This window comes from Neophocaena asiaeorientalis, unplaced genomic scaffold (genome assembly GCF_003031525.2).
Source record: "Neophocaena asiaeorientalis asiaeorientalis breed wild unplaced genomic scaffold, Neophocaena_asiaeorientalis_V1.1 scaffold96, whole genome shotgun sequence".
Taxonomy (NCBI): Eukaryota; Metazoa; Chordata; class Mammalia; order Artiodactyla; family Phocoenidae; genus Neophocaena; species Neophocaena asiaeorientalis.
Genome location: NW_020175831.1, coordinates 2,978,126 through 2,994,130, shown reverse-complemented (window position 1 = coordinate 2,994,130; position 16,005 = coordinate 2,978,126). Strand labels below are relative to the sequence as shown.

The 16,005-nt window shown below is 40.0% G+C and overlaps 1 pseudogene; it reads left to right on the top strand.

Moving 5' to 3' along the window:
* The first annotated feature begins 12,683 nt into the window (after window positions 1–12,683).
* Window positions 12,684–14,947, top strand: LOC112391511 (U3 small nucleolar RNA-associated protein 14 homolog A pseudogene; annotated as a pseudogene).
* Window positions 14,948–16,005: the final 1,058 nt, after the last annotated feature.

Below are 16,005 nucleotides of genomic sequence, written 5' to 3'. Positions count from 1 at the left end.
TCCCTACAAGGTGGTGTAGTAGAAAGAGCCCTAGAACAAAACCTAAGAGATCAGGATTCTAGAGCCTGACTGCTCTTTGGATATTGTTACTTCATGAGTATGAGCACAGGGACACCATGGATTGGCTCAAGAGTGCCCTGGTGGGGACTTCAGAAACCCTTAAACAAAATCATTCATAAAGAAGCATGAATTAAGCCCATTGCCTCCCCATTTCCTTCTCTTCCTCCCCTACAGATCTACCTCTTTAAATTTAAACCGAATGTGATTAAACTGCCATTCCTCTGTGCTTACAATAATCATGCTCCTTTTTTTAGCTGTGATTTTACATTAAATAAGTAAACGATAATTTGGTTACCTTATTTATTCAAGTATTGAAGCCTGTACTTGGAAAGTCTTAGAATGTAAAATGCTCTAAAATCAATAGGTTGTGAATATTTTGGCAGCAATATTTAGAAATGCAATATGCAAATTTTTATTTCCTATACCAATAAGAAGGATTTACAATTTTATTTCGGTGAAAAGCAAGGTTATAGATGATCTCCTTGTAGAATGCAGCAGCACATGAATAAAACAAAGTGAACAAGTTATGGAAATTTCTTTAGCAATGTGCCGCTTCATTTACTTCAACAACATAAGGTTTGAACTTTTTCCTTTTTACAAATATTTTACTAAGAAATATGAAATGTGAGGCTTTTATTTCCAAAATTTATCTGAGGACTTTCCAGCATTACTTACAGAGAAAACTCACAAATATCCATTCTGTATGGCGTTAGTTTCAACTTTGCATATCTTGCCTTTTTTTTTTCCAATGGAACGAAAGGATATGATGGAATCCTTTGTTTTGCAAAGCCCAAATCAATTCTTTATTTATAACAAGCCAACTCAAAAACATACTCAAGGCTTTTATCCACCGTGAAAGAAGCAGCCAACTGGCTAACATTACACTGTCATTGCAATTTTTTCCAACGAAGTGTTTAAGTGAGCTAAGCTACTATTCATGTGACTTTATTTTGAGAGCTTCAGTGAACACATAGTTTTCACCTTGAAGTGAACTACATTTGAAGGGACCAGTCGTTTTGGAGTCCTGAGTTTCAGAGCTGGGACGGCTGAAGGAGGCGTGGCTCCTTCCTCCTCCATCAGCTCGGTGCTCGCCCCTCTGTCAAAGCACACAGCGCGCTGAAGCCCAGCCGTCTTTGTTCTACGATTAGGGGAGCTCCTTGAGGAGAGGAATATCTTATTTCTTTTGTTATCCTGATATCTCACTTGTCTTTTCAAACGTGATCAATAAATTGTAAGTGAATAAATAACTCCTGACCCAATCCCCTTTGTCACAGACGATAAAAAAGAAGCCAATAAAAGAACAATGATATGTGTTAGGTTGTACAGTTGACTTGAATCGGGACGGGACAAAAACTCAGCTCTTTTGATTTTCATGCTGTGGAAATCTCAGCCAGCAAGTTGAACGCAGGTACGAAAGTATAGAAAATGGATTGAATGTAGTTTGCGGCTTGTGATGACTGACTTCTATACCTTTTTATGAAGATGTTGCCCTGAGTCTTATGAAAGTAATGAGTTATTATTGTCCTAGTCCATGGAGATGTCTAGCATGAAAGTCTAGTGCTTCAGAGCACAGTAGATTCAAATTCCAGGTCAGACACCAGCTATGTGAACTTGCGAAATTCCTTAGCCTAATCCTCGGATCCTCCTCTGTGTTGTGGACAGAGTAGTAGCTATCTCTTAGAAGTTATAAGGACCAGACAAAATAATACATGTAGAGCACAGAGCCCAGGGCCTGCTGCATCGTTATCAACATGGCAATAATTTACTTTGTAGGAATTTGTTAAGCCATCACTTGAATGGATGAGAAAAACAGATCCCACCAAAATATATATTTAAAATAGGTACATGTATAAATGTATACCTTTAAACATATCATTTAATATGCACATACTTTTATATCTTTAAATACTTACATATGTACAGTATATATATATATATATATATACACACACACACACACAGAGGGGAAAATTCTGGAAAATGTACAAAATATTAAGATGATTGTGTCTGAGTATTGGAATATTTTTTATCTGTATTTGCATACACTTTCTACAATAAGCATGAGTAATAATTGTGTAAAATAAATTTAATATATTTTTAAACAGAAATATTGGCTTTTATCAATCTGGTTTAAAATCTCATTTACTGGGGATAAATTCTAAAATCACTTTCCAATGTGAGCAACAGCTAAAGCCAAAGTTATTGGAATTTTCCCCAAAAATATTGCTGGGGTTTTTAATTTTTGATTAATTAATTTTTGCAGTTATTTATTTTACTTAACATATACCATGTGCCAGGTCCTGTTCCAAGTGCTTTATAAGTATCAACTCAATTAAGAAAGAGCAATAACACCTTACCTGAGGAGAGAAATAGCTAAGTGTGGAGGTAAAAAAAATAGCTGGAATACAAAATTTTTTAAAAGATGGTCTAACTTCTCTGTCTTTTAAGATCAGAGTAATGAAAAATACAGGAAAAATACAAAATTCTTGTAACTTGCTTTACTCATATGTACATAATAGCCACCAAAATGATCTAGCTTAAGTATATTCTGCTAAGAAATTAGTAATTATTTTCTAAATAATTTGGACATGGTTTTATAAGACATAATTTTACAAGGAAATCATCAAAAACTACATAAACCATGTAACAGTTCCGTAATGTATATTATTTTCTCTCTAACCAAATCTACCAATTGCTGTTCTCTAAGTGAAATTCAAGTACAAAATTACAAAGATGATAATAAGATGAAGAACTAGTTCTCATTATCTCCCCATCATCCTCTTCTCTGCACACACAAGGTCCCCAGGAAGCCAGCAGGCAGGACTCAGTAACTGTGGAGGTCACAGAGGGCGCACAGCAGTGGGTAAGACTTGAGCTAGTAGTCAATATGATATACCTCTAGAATCAGTATAATCACGCTGAATAACGCGGGAACATCATGGTAATATATGGTGGGCTATCATTTATCCTTGCTGTTCCTTATGAAGCTCTGATGACCATAACTCAACAACAGATTTGTCACAGAACCATCTAAAGGGGCTGGGGGCCCGGGGCCCGGGGCGGAAATCAGCTTGCATACGTCTGTTCTGGGAACATGAGATTTTTTCTAATATAAATCCAAATATATTCATAACCATATTTGTTTCCCGTGTTGAAATGGCTAGTCTTAAATAGCGGTGCTCCAAAGGCACCAAACTTGCCGACTCGGACATCTGAATGCGGAGCAATAGAAAGGAGGCTGAAGCCCCCTAGGAACAGGAAGAATCATTATTCGTCTTCCTTAGCTGGGTACCACCGAAAAGCCACAGCGAAAGTCAGTGGCCAAAGCCCAACCTGGAGAGGGTAATAGTTTCCCAACCTGCCCTAATGTTCATTTAGCACCAGAAGATGTGCCCGTGTTCAAAGCTTTAAACTATAAGTATTTTGATTAATGAAACGGCAGAGCCAGCCTTAGTTTTCCCAATGCTCACTTTCTGTGTGTGCGTGTGTGTGTGTGTAGGAGCGAATGGCTGCACTGGTGATTATTTTCACATTGAGAAAGAAGAGAGCAGAGAATTATTAAGCCATCTCTTTCTAGGGGTAAGACAAAGGAGCTTTTGCAACTCCATAGAAAAAAGCAGAAATTCTTAGAAAGTTTTTCTTAAATTTCTTTCAAAATCTGTATACATGCCAGAAAATATGCCATAGTTCAAAGACCCCTGAGTCTGCAGAGGGGTAGGGCTCTGAAAACAGAATAATAATGGAATAGAAAATAGGAGCTCGTGTTTAGAATTCACCACACCAAACCCCCAACCTTCTAACCCATTACTGACAAGGAAACAAAGATCCAGAAAACTATCCCAAGTCTGACAGTGAGTTTCAGGCACAGCCAGGATTGGAAACCTACTGCATTTCCATGGTAGTCCGTGCTGTTCCAGGACCCAGCCTGCAGACTCAGCCCAGTGTTCCTTCTGCTACAAAGGGCTTTGTCATAGTAGGGAATGGGGAGCCACTGAAGGTTTTTGAGCAAAGGAATGACATGATTGTCTCTGTTCGGGGGAAGATTGATCTGGCAGTCCCTTATGTAAACTGGGTTAAAAGATCAGTATTAGCACACATAGCATTAGTGCAGGGCCATGGGAACAGGAGCTAAGGGAGTAGAATGGAAGCGGCAAGAAGCAAGAGATATTCCAGACCTGCTTGTCTGCTGCACAAGAGCAGGGCCAGTTGTGTCCCCAGTTCCTAATACAGCCCTGGTGCATGAAAGAGACATGGCAGCTACTGTTAAATGAAGAGATGAATTTAAAAAGTAGAAGCAGTCAAAAATTACCTCGAGTTTGTGGGCTACATGACTCAGAGGATGTTGCAGAAATTGGAACAGAAATTGGTGGCTGAGCAGTGGGGAGAAAATGGAATGTTGGGGATCATCCAGGGTGGACCTAGAAAGGGCTTTTTAGAACCACTGACACAGAAGTTATTGATGAAGCCCTAGAATTAACGAGAATGTCATCGAATTACAAAAATGGAAGAAGGGCTGGAGACATTCTTGGCGTTAATCTGTGAAGCTATAGTGTGCGCCTGGGTCTGGTGTTTTAGGCTCATGGTTCTCCACAGATGGCTGACCGATAGAACCATTGAGACGGGTGTTTCGCAGAAACAAGAAGCAGCGCTTCAGACCCAAACTCAGTGTCAGTGTGAGATTTTCGAACAGGAAGACTCAAGCATATGCTTGCAATAGCAGTGAGAAAATTTCAACTTGAACTTGGAACTTGTCCAGAATTTTACAATGAGGAAAGCTTAAGAAAAAAAAAAGAACACAGTTTTCATTTTAGAATGTAAATTTTGAGTTTCATGGGGAGGAGGTATTTTAATTTTGAAATACGTACAAAGATGGGGGTGGGGCAGGGATCATAATCTTTGCAGTGATTGAGCCAGATGAGAGACAAGCCCTGACATCCCCCTACCCACCCCACACACCTCCAGAAGTGGCAGTGCGTATATATGCATCCTTTCTGTAGGAGCCCCAGGGGGACAGTCACCTACATACCTGCTGTTGGCCACAGCAACCTCCTCAGTGTAGCTTTTCTGCTCCTTCCATCCACCTGGCCCATCAAATATAGGCCAGACCTTTGAAATGGGCCTTTCATGTTCTGTGGTTACTACTTCTTAAGGTTATATACTCCTAGAACCATAAAAATCAAAATTGATCCACTCTTAGATCTGAGCATGACCTTGGAGGTGAACTAGTTAAATCTCCTTGAGGGAACTGGGAACCAAGTCTGACCTCCCCTCCAAAGATAGAATGGCCAGCTTGTTGACCAAAGCTGGCCTTCCAGGATCTGAGGCTGAAAGTGGGACTGAGTGTGGATCCTGCTGTAGAGTGTTCAATCAGGAGGACAGCGTAGGGCAAGGAGCTCGAGAACCAATTCCTCACAGTTGTCAGACACAAGTACAAACAGGTTTCAAGTAGGAAGTGAGACCTGGAGAAGCATGACAAGGTGACTGGACAATCTCTGGGGTGTGTGTGTGGGGGGGTGCTTACAGACCCTTGAGGGTGAAGACTTCCCCCCCGCAGTAACCTGGTTCTGCTGTGAGCTAGGGGCACCCACTTCCCCTGCAGAGAGATTTCTCCAGCACTCTTAGGATACTAGAGTTAACTCCCATCACTAGTGGACATAAGGGTTTTGGAATAAAGGGGAAAAATACAAAAAGATCACAAGTATTAGCTAAGCATGATGGAACTATGCGCTTATTATAAAGAATTATAATATTAATTTGCCGAAAAGGAAAATTGAATCCATCAACTTGTGTTGGATATGTATAAAGGTATCTAGCTAGCTTTCAATTATTTTTTCTATTTGCTTACTGACTACCCACCTCCATTTCAAAAAATTATGTATTCATTTGTTCATTGTTTACTCAGCAAATGGGTATTGTTTGCCTAATATGTGTTAGACCCTGGATATACAATAGTTCAGTTTTCAAAAAATGATTTTAGTCTACTACTAATAATGAATCCAGCTCATTTCATCATTTATTTTTTCTTTTCCTAAGAACAACTCTATTTTCGTGGGAGAAGAGTCATTTCCCTTAAGCTGAAGTATCTCTTTTTGGGAAGAGTATCACTGACATTTCATGTACATTCATCCTCAGAGTAAGCAGGAATTTATAATCTGTCCCTTAGGAATCATCAAAAATAATTTGAAAATCACCCTAGCTTATCTTCGCTTCTGACAGGAGTTTGTTTGTAATATCTTTATTTTCCCTGTTCAGTTTGCCTTGGGTTTCAACATTATTCAGTCCTTACACTCGACGTCTTCCCAGCCTCCGTTCCATACCACTTTCTTTCAACACTTAACCGAACCGTGGATGGTGATGTTACGTTGACTTATTCTCAATGTGATCTTCAATAGGGTCAGCAGGTAGTATTTTCTGCAAAAGGCATTTTCTCCTAACTGAAAGGAGAAGAAAGCTAACTCTAGTTTCCTGTGGGCCAAGTCCCTTGTGAATTCCGAGAGGGAGAAGAAGGTTAATTGTTAACAGGTCTGTGCATGTGTCGCTTACACCGCTGGATCCCTTCAGTCTCACACCCTTTCAGCAGTAGCGTTTAGCACAATGAGACCAGACTGAGTTTTTTATTGCTTTCTTCAGTAAGATACAGGGTGAGCTTAAAGAAGGCGATCTTTAAGATTTATCTCTGTGTTCTGGCGTAAGAGTTCAATAATTCCTTTAATCTGTGTTGTCATCTCCCTTGGCCTTTTGCTTTACTTTAGTCTTTTAACATCTCACCTTACTTTAATAGCAATTATCAGAATCCATATACTAATTCAACCTAACAAGAACTCTAGTAGTATGAACCTAGTCTAAGAAAGGCACTGAACCTGGCATGCACATTAGACTTCATAATGATACCATATTTCACAGGCAAATGATCTGTCTTCAATAACTACAATTTAGCTGTAATTTATCTTTAGAAGATCTCTGACAATAAATCAAAAGAGTTAATTGGATTAATTTTCCTTAAGAGAGAATTAGAGTCTTATAACATCCCTTAGTACTAGTTAAAGCAGTAGGCATAAACTTGCAAATGTACCATAGAAATAATTTAAATTTAGTGAACGGGATGAGAAGTAAAAGCCAGGCTTTAAATGGAATTCATGTATTCTAAATTTCTTCTAGAATCTTTAAAACTATATATTCATCTAGCCATCAGTCTTGTCTCTTATCTATCTCTATATATCTGTAGATATATTTTTAAATACACTTCTTAGAATTGTCATTGATTTTCTGTTTCAAGAGGCACTACACACAGGCTGTATTTCTAGGATGTTTTGGGTTAGAGCAACAGCATAGCATTTCTTGAAATTTCACAAAATCTCTACCTATCATAACTCTAGATAAACAGCAAAAGAGATGTGAACACTTCAATACTTGTATCTTCACCATCCTGGAAATAAATCAACAGAATCATTTGTCTTCATTTCATAGGTTTATCCTGTGAAATGGGATAGGACCTCCGTACATCATGTGGTTCCTCCTATATGAAATCATAACCATCTTTAGAATCATATACTTGGTATAATTTTCAATTCAAAAGTTTCTTAGAAATCCATTCGTCCATTTTTTCTGAACCATCTTCCAAAGAATATTCACGTACTTCAACATACTAATAGGTGTTTGGGGAAAAAGCTTCTGTGTGGAAATAGTTGGAAATGTCCCCTCCGAAGGCTCACAGTGGACATTAGCATATTAAAGGCTCAGCAGACCTGCAGTAAAAAAAATAAAAACAAAAAACTGCTGGTTGGGGAGGGCGGGGACTTTTATATTTTATTCTCTAAATATATTTTTACTTTTTCCTATTTTATACAAAAATATATGGTGTGCTATCTGAGAAAGAAAGGAAGAAATAGATGGCAGAGAAAGTGGAGAAAAAGAAGAGAGGGAGATTTGATCAGTCCCAGTGAGGAATGGAACTTTAAGGATTAAGAGACGTGTCTGAAGCGCATTTTTGTCAAGTTTTGTAATGTGCAGTACTGTATATCTCTAATGTGACAAGAGTCACATTACTTGTCAGGGCAAGAGAAGGAAGAAAGGGAAAAAGGAGGGAAGAAAGGAAAGAGGGCAGGAGAAAAAGAAGGGAAAGAGGGGCACAGAGAGGAGGAAGGAGAGAGAGATGGAGAAACCTTGTGTTTACAAAACCTATTTGACTGTAGAACTCTTGATTCAAAGAGTATCTACAAAGGCTAGCGGAGTGCTGGTAAATGTTTAACAACCAGCTCTTGGGAAAAGGTGGGGCCCTGATTTGGAGCATTTACCAACTTCCATGGTGTGAACACTTCCTCCACGGCCAATGTCAAACACAGCGTGCACTGCCTCACAAGCTTCTGGCTCCAGCACACCCCTGCCAGTGAGCCTCGAAACAGGGTTTTGGAAGCACTGAGCTGGCAAAACTTCTCCTTCTTCCAGTCTCCCTCCTGTACATAAACATTTTCAAGAGTAGCAAACTAGGCCTAGAGAGGTTATTTGACTGTCGAAATTATACGGCTACTCATCTTTAGTGGTATCTAAACTCTAATTTCTAAATTCGATGATGATTTCATACTATCTAATGTAAAAATCTAGCTATGTGAAAGGAAGTATAGTATCATAGAGCCCAGTGATAAGGAAGACCCTTCCCTTAGAAATACGAATAATGTCTTTTAGCCGCTCATCTCCTCTGCCCGCAGATGGCATAATTTGGATACTATGTGTCTATTACCCATACCTTTTAAGAGCAATAATAAATGTGGGTTCATTCATTCATAAATACTTTTAAATCCTTAGTCAAAAGCAGCTGTATGACAATTTAAAATGTTCTGAAGTCATTCAAGTCTCATTCAAATTGTGAAATCTCTCAGATCTTGGTCTTGAACTGAGGTCAGAGGAAGGACGCTATTTTAGAAACAAAGGAAAGTTAACTGTAACATTTCAGTGCTTTTGTTGTTCAGCTTTTCCTCTCAAACCATAATTCATCTTATATTTTTTACTTGCCTCATCATATTTTCAAAAGACAAAGATTTGTTGAGATACAGGCTTTTAAAACATAGAATTGTTTTGATACATATTTACACACATATATATAAATAAACCTGATTTTGTCTGTGGAAGACGATGCTTCCTTTGGGTTCAAAGATGAGAATATACATTTGCTTGTACTGAGAGTCATTATCCTTTGTGGCAGAGACATCCCTGTGAGCCCTTCTATAAAAGGATTTGTTATGTAAATCCCAGATTCTTCCCTGACTGGCCTCCACTGATCTTAGACAAGTCCCTTAATCTCTCATAACTTTGATTTCCTTATTCATGAAAAGAATGGGATAATAGTAATCTATACTTTATGGGGTAGTTGGTTTCAACTGCACAGATTTTAAGAACTGGTTAAGTTTGTGAATTTCACTCTTAACTTTTGGCCATTTTACAACATCCTGACTCTTTTCGACAAAAGCTTGGTGAGAAAAAGAAAACTAGAGCTAAAATTTGTTTTCTTTAAATTGTCTGCAGATTGAAATCAGGCTCTGGCTGAACCACATTTTACACCTCAAGGAATGATATGTTTAACGTTTTTCTGTGGTCCCTTTTCCATAATGATGCATTTCTGATTTTTCAGAGACTCTAATGAAATTCTGTAAATTTTCAGAGGTTTTTAACTTGAAATTTTCCTTTCTCTCCAAGTTTCTCCAGAGTTGCAAAGTGATTGGTCCTTTGACAATGCATATGCATCATTCAGGAAGACAGTTTCCTGAGAGTTACCTAGCTTTGCTGGAAAATTCTGAACAAAATAGGTAACTGTAGGTACAATGAGCCCTCCTAGGATTGATATTCTGTGATCATAGTCATTGTTCCATTCATGTGTACTCAAGTAAGTTTATTAAGCAACTTGTGAGTGCATATATTTTAGAAGAGAGAATTTTGGTGAAAATCCTGTAAATGATGTTACATTAAGAAGAAGAAAAACTGTAATTAGTATTTAAATAGGACTTTACAGTTTACCCAGTATTTCCCCATGTTGTCTCATTAAATCCTCACAACAACCTCCCTAAGGTATATCATCCCCATTTTATGGATAAGGAAGTTGAGTTTTCAAGAAGTTGCCTTATTCAGGTCAGTGGAAACCTGTCAGGGAAGTTTGGGACTCAAATGCTGTGAGGACTAAATGGGGTTAAATACAAAAAGCAGTTAGTACATAGGAAGCACTCAGTAAATTCTAGCTTTAAAAAAATAGATTTGTGTGGCTATATGGTCCCCTTTGTTGACTAAAGGAATTAATCAGACTTAAAACTCTGCTCACGCAGCAGAGGTAACAAATTAAACATATATGAAAATTCCACAGTCACTACCATCTCTGACACCAACAACACTATTGTCAAACAGTGTTAGAGTATTGGAAAGTATAGAGGTTATATAGAAATAAAAATATGTATAAATATGTATAAAATTCATGATACTTGAATTTAAACATTAATCTCTAAGACTCCAGTCCAAAAATTCTGTGACTCTATAATAATTTGGTACTAGATATTTGATATAATGAGTTTACCAAAGACAATTACTCAGTTATCTCGGTTTTTTCCCTTTAATCTCAACATAAACCTAGTCTAAAATTAAAATTTCTACGTTAACTCCAGGCACACACAGAATGTCCACATAAGGCCCATCTCTTGGGGCTTAACCGTTCACTCCTGTCTGCAGAAATCTAAAGGCCACCCCAGGCCACCAACTTAATTATAACCAGGATGCGCACCAGAGGTGAAAAGCCTCCTAGAGCAGTTTTTCAATCATCATCTCTCCAACTGACCTGGACTAGTGACACGAAAACCAGCAATTAAAAGCCTCAAGTTTAGAAATACATTCAGTTTCCCAAGTCCCCAAATGGCAAAGGTTAAGTGAATTATGTGGAGATAATTCGCCAACATCCCAAGGGAGGGTCCTGCTGACTTCAGATTGCTGGCTGTTTCAGTCTCATTTTTCCTTCCCAACTGATATGCTTCTTGCAGTAGTGCTGCCAATGTAAATATCAGAAAAATGAGAAGAGTTGCAGACAGGGAATATAAAAACCCTACAATATGTTTTCTAGGAAGGGCCACGTGATTAGCACACTGTGTTTCAGTTAACACTGAAGGCTTTTTCCTCTAGCTGTTTTCAAGGATAATAGTGAGTAAATTTACACTCGCCTCCATTAAAAATATTTAAGATCTTTATGGTGTTGCTTTGCTACTTAAATTGGAGAGCGTCGCCAGGCATCTTACTGTGTGAGACCATAACGGGAGCCGCAACTCTCCTTCAGGCTGAATTAGAAGCACCCATTACACCTCGAGTTGTGTGGTAACACCTCCACAGTGTTTCCAATTAACTTTGTAAGTTTTTAATCAGTGACAAATGCATCTTTGTAAATTCAATTTACCTTTTATTGCAGCACTATAAACCGTCTTGCTGCATTCCGGTACTTTGTGAACATTTTACTTGCTACTGACATAAGACAGCTGTTGGACCCACAACAAAGGCTAAGCTTTATGAGTTACCTGAATTAGGATGTAGGTGAAGTAATTAAACCCCGAAGAGAAAGAAGGAGGAAACAGATAGCCCTCCACCATCCACACACAGGAACTCCTGAAGCGACTGTGAAGCTGAAACATTCAAGATTAAATTCCCAGAAACTCCCTTCTTTGATTGTGAGTTGAAACTCACATTATGTTGAAAGAGGTAGATAAGTGAAAAGGTCAGGCACATTTTATTAATAAATCCATACTGATATTTGTTTTTCTTTTTAATCAGATTCAAATGCATCCTGTTAAAGGGCCACGGGTGATTAGGTCATAAATCTGAACAACCTTGAAGATGATGAAGGAAATGCTTCTCTGTAAAGCGATCATCACGCTGCCTGTTTCATCACTTGCGCATTTTTACAGGTGCAAGGAAAATGTTTCATTTCAAATTGCTTGCAAGACTCAGAATAAAATATTACTTTATAGGATCTTCAGATAATGAAGTAAATGAGCTAATAGCACACCTGAAAATACAGGGTTTTTTGTTTGTTTCTATCTTTGCTCCTAAAATAATAAAACGGCAAAAAATTAGGGGAAGGATTAGTGTGTTTGACCTCAACTACACTGACTTCAGGATTCTAGCTTAGGTTTTTTTTGTTTGAATATTACCAATGGCACGTTCACTCACTGCCCCTTGATGAAATTATGTCATAGTGAGTAATACGGTCATGAGACATATCTTTTGTTTCATATTTAATCAAAAGACTGCATTTTTATTAAGGCAGGAAATTTATAGATGACATTTACCATTTTTTTCCTTAAATACTGAAGAATTCTTTTGTGTTATTTTTAGATTCATCACTCAACCATGAGACATTTACATCTGTGGCTTTCTATTATCCCATTGAAAATATTGTAAATGCTGTAATTTGTCAGGAGTTTTTGGACCCTGGCATTATTCTAATTTATTTATTCATTCATCAATTCACTTATTCATCAAGTATGTTATCTCTGCCTAGGATAAACAGTGACTGAAGATGTGGCCCCTCTCCTGAAGATCAAGGATTATAAATGAGCCTTTCGGCTTCCGCTCCTGGCCCATGTGAGATACAGGCTGGTGAGATGATCTCGAGTCAGACTGCGGAGAGCAGCCTTCTGGCTTTAAACCAACAGGGAGAACTAGAGGATTTGCCAAGAGAGTACCCCTTGAGCATCAGTGAAGATGAGGGGGACAGTGATGGAGAAAGAAAGCATCAAAAGCTTCTGGAAGCAATCAGTTCACTTGATGGAAAGAATAGGTGGAAATTGGCTGAGAGATCTGAGGCTAGTCCGAAGTTGTCAGAGTTCAGTGTCAGTTCTGAAGGATCAGGACAAAAGCTGGTCCTTTCAGATCTGCTTGAGCCTGTTAAAACTTCATCCTCATTGGCTGCTGTGAAAAAGCAGCTGAACAGAGTCAAATCGAAGAAGACTGTGGAGTTACCCCTTCACAGAGAAGAGATTGAGCGGATCCACAGAGAAGTGGCATTCAAAAAAACCTCACAAGTCCTCTCCAAATGGGATCCCGTCGTGCAGGCACTGACAAAGTGAGGAAGGCACTGACAAAGTGAGGAAGAACTCCCCTGGAGCAGGAGATTTTTAATCTCTGCCATAAGAACAAGCAGCCAGTGACAGACCCTTTACTGACTCCCATGGAAAAGGCCTCTCTCAAAGCCATGAGCCTGGAAGAGGTGAAGATGCGCCGAGCAGAGCTTCAAAGGGCCCGGGCCCTGCAGTCCTACTATGGGGCCAGGGCTCGAAGAGAGAAGAAAATCAAAAGCAAAAAGTATCACGAACTTCTGAAGAAAGGAAAGGCCAAGCAAGCCCTAAAAGAGTTTGAGAAGCTGCGGAAGGTCAATCCTGCTGCAGCACTGGAAGAACTGGAAAAACTCGAAAAGGCCAGAATGATGGAGCGAATGAGCCTTAAGCACCAGAACAGTGGGAAATGGGCAAAGTCAAAGGCAGTTATGGCCAAATATGACCTGGAGGCTCGCCAGGCTATGCAGGAACAATTGGCCAGGAACAAAGAGCTGATGCAGAAGATCCAGGTGGCCTCCGAGAGTGTGGAAGAGGAGGGAGTTGCGGAGGAAGAGGGTGAACCCTTTGTCCCTGATGTGGTGAATGAGGTGCAGGTGAAGGCAGACAGACCAAACCCCTGGATGTTCAGGAATCACTCAGGTGACACAAAAGAGGCTGAGGTCCAGGGGGACCCTGAAGAACTTGCAGAGCCTGCAGCCCAGGAGGCTCCTGAAAGTGAGGAAGAAGGACCAGTGGTGGCGGAAGAAATTCTGTTGAAAGAATTTGAGGAAAGGCGATCACTTAGACAAAAGTCTGGGCTCAACCAGATCGCCAAGCCGGTGGGCAGTCAAGAAGCACAAGATCTTAGCAGCCAGGAGGGGCTGTCTGAATTGAGGGCACTGTCTCAGAAACTCAACAGGGAGAGCCATCAGTCCAGGAAGCAAGAACTGAGTTCAACGAGGACAGCTCTGGTGGTCCAGAGAGAGGAACCTGCCGGAGAGGAAGAGGAGCCTCTGTTGCTGCAGAGGCCGGAGAGAGCACGAACTCTGGATGAACTGGAGGAGCTGGGCAAAGAAGGATGTTTTCAAAACAAGGAGCTTCCCAGAGCTGCGGTAGAAGGACAGCAGTTGGAGAGGAACCCAAGTAATCATCTTGGTGTCCCCAAGGAGAAGAAAAGGAAGGAGCAAATGATTGATCTCCAGAACCTCCTGACCACAAAATCTCCTTCCATGAAGTCCTTGGCAGTTCCCACGACGGTAGAGGAGTTGGAAGATGAAGAGAGAGATCAAAGGCAGATGATAAAGGAAGCTTTTGCTGGGGATGATGTCATCAGAGACTTCTTGAAAGAGAAGAGGGAAGCTGTGGAGGCGAGTAAGCCGAAGGATGTGGACCTGACTCTGCCTGGCTGGGACGAGTGGGGTGGTGTGGGCCTGAAGCCCAGTGCCAAGAAGAGACGCCGGTTTCTCATTAAAGCCCCTGAGGGTCCTCCAAGGAAAGACAAGAATTTGCCAAATGTGATTCTCAATGAGAAGCGGAACATCCATGCAGTGGCTCATCAGGTACGGATGCTTCCATATCCATTCACACACCATCAGCAATTTGAAAGGACCATTCAGACCCCTATAGGATCTACATGGAACCCCCAGAGGGCCTTCCAAAAGCTGACTATGCCCAAGGTTGTCACCAAGCCAGGCCATATCATTAAGCCTATAAAAGCAAAGGATGTGGGATACCGGTCTTCCTCAAGGTCGGACCTCTCTGTCGTACAGAGAAATCCAAGATGACTCTCCATACGTCACAAAAAACAGCTGAAGAAAAACTCTGTAGATTGAGTTGCTGGAGTAGTGACATCTTGGTGCCCGTAACCGGGAGCCCTGACTGCTCCTCCATTGGCCCGGTTTTACTCCGAGCTGCAGGATCAGTTCCAAAACTGGCTTAGCACACTGCGGGTGTAGTTAAGCCACATTTTAGAAATAGAGGCGTTTTTTTAATCTAAAAAAAAACAAAAAAAGGATTATAAATGAAAGAAAATTTTCAGACCTATATATATTTATGTGTTGTTTATTTCAGATGTTGATTTAGACTTTATATGTTTTTTAAATGTTTTTAAAAATCAGCCACAACCTAAAACTTTTCATTGAATCCATACATTATTACCATTTCTAAACTGTAGGCTTGTCTTTCTTTGACCTTTTCTGAAGGGCATACTCTTTGAATACTGTGTTTATTCTTCTGTATGTATCATAGACACTTTTGATAGCATATGAATTCTTTCTAATACATCTACAAACTAGGCAGAACACGGTTTTGATTTCATTACCCTATTTTTCCCCATTCTTTATTACAGGTATTAAAGAAAGAATAAAATTCTTGACAGGTTACTGTATAGCTACTTTAGAATGTAGGAACTAGACATGAAAAGGGCCCTTTCAACTTGCTATCAACTGATCATTAGTTTCTCACCATTTCTTCTGGGTGCTCAGAAAAATATGACCAGGTGTAGGAGAGGAGTTTTAGCAGACAGTATTGAGTTTATGTTCTTTATCCCACAACATGATTTTCACCCAGTTGTAGGAGCACTCCAGTGATAGTCCCGGGACATGGAGGACAAGAAGATTTATACCCTAGCACAGCACAGTCCTTAGATAGGGAGGCCGTCAAGGGGGTTACTAAGCGTGGTTCCCCACCCTCAGTTCTCAGCCCAACCCTAACAAAACCAACCCAGGGATGTTCCCAAAGAGGTGGAGAGACAGGTGGCCTCCCAGAACTCAGGCTTTCATGATCATCTCCCAGGATGTCATCTGACACCCCAACGTGACACCAGAACATGCCTTAAAGTTGGGACAAATCAAAGACGAGATTCAAAGGCTTTGCAGAGGTGCCCTGGTGC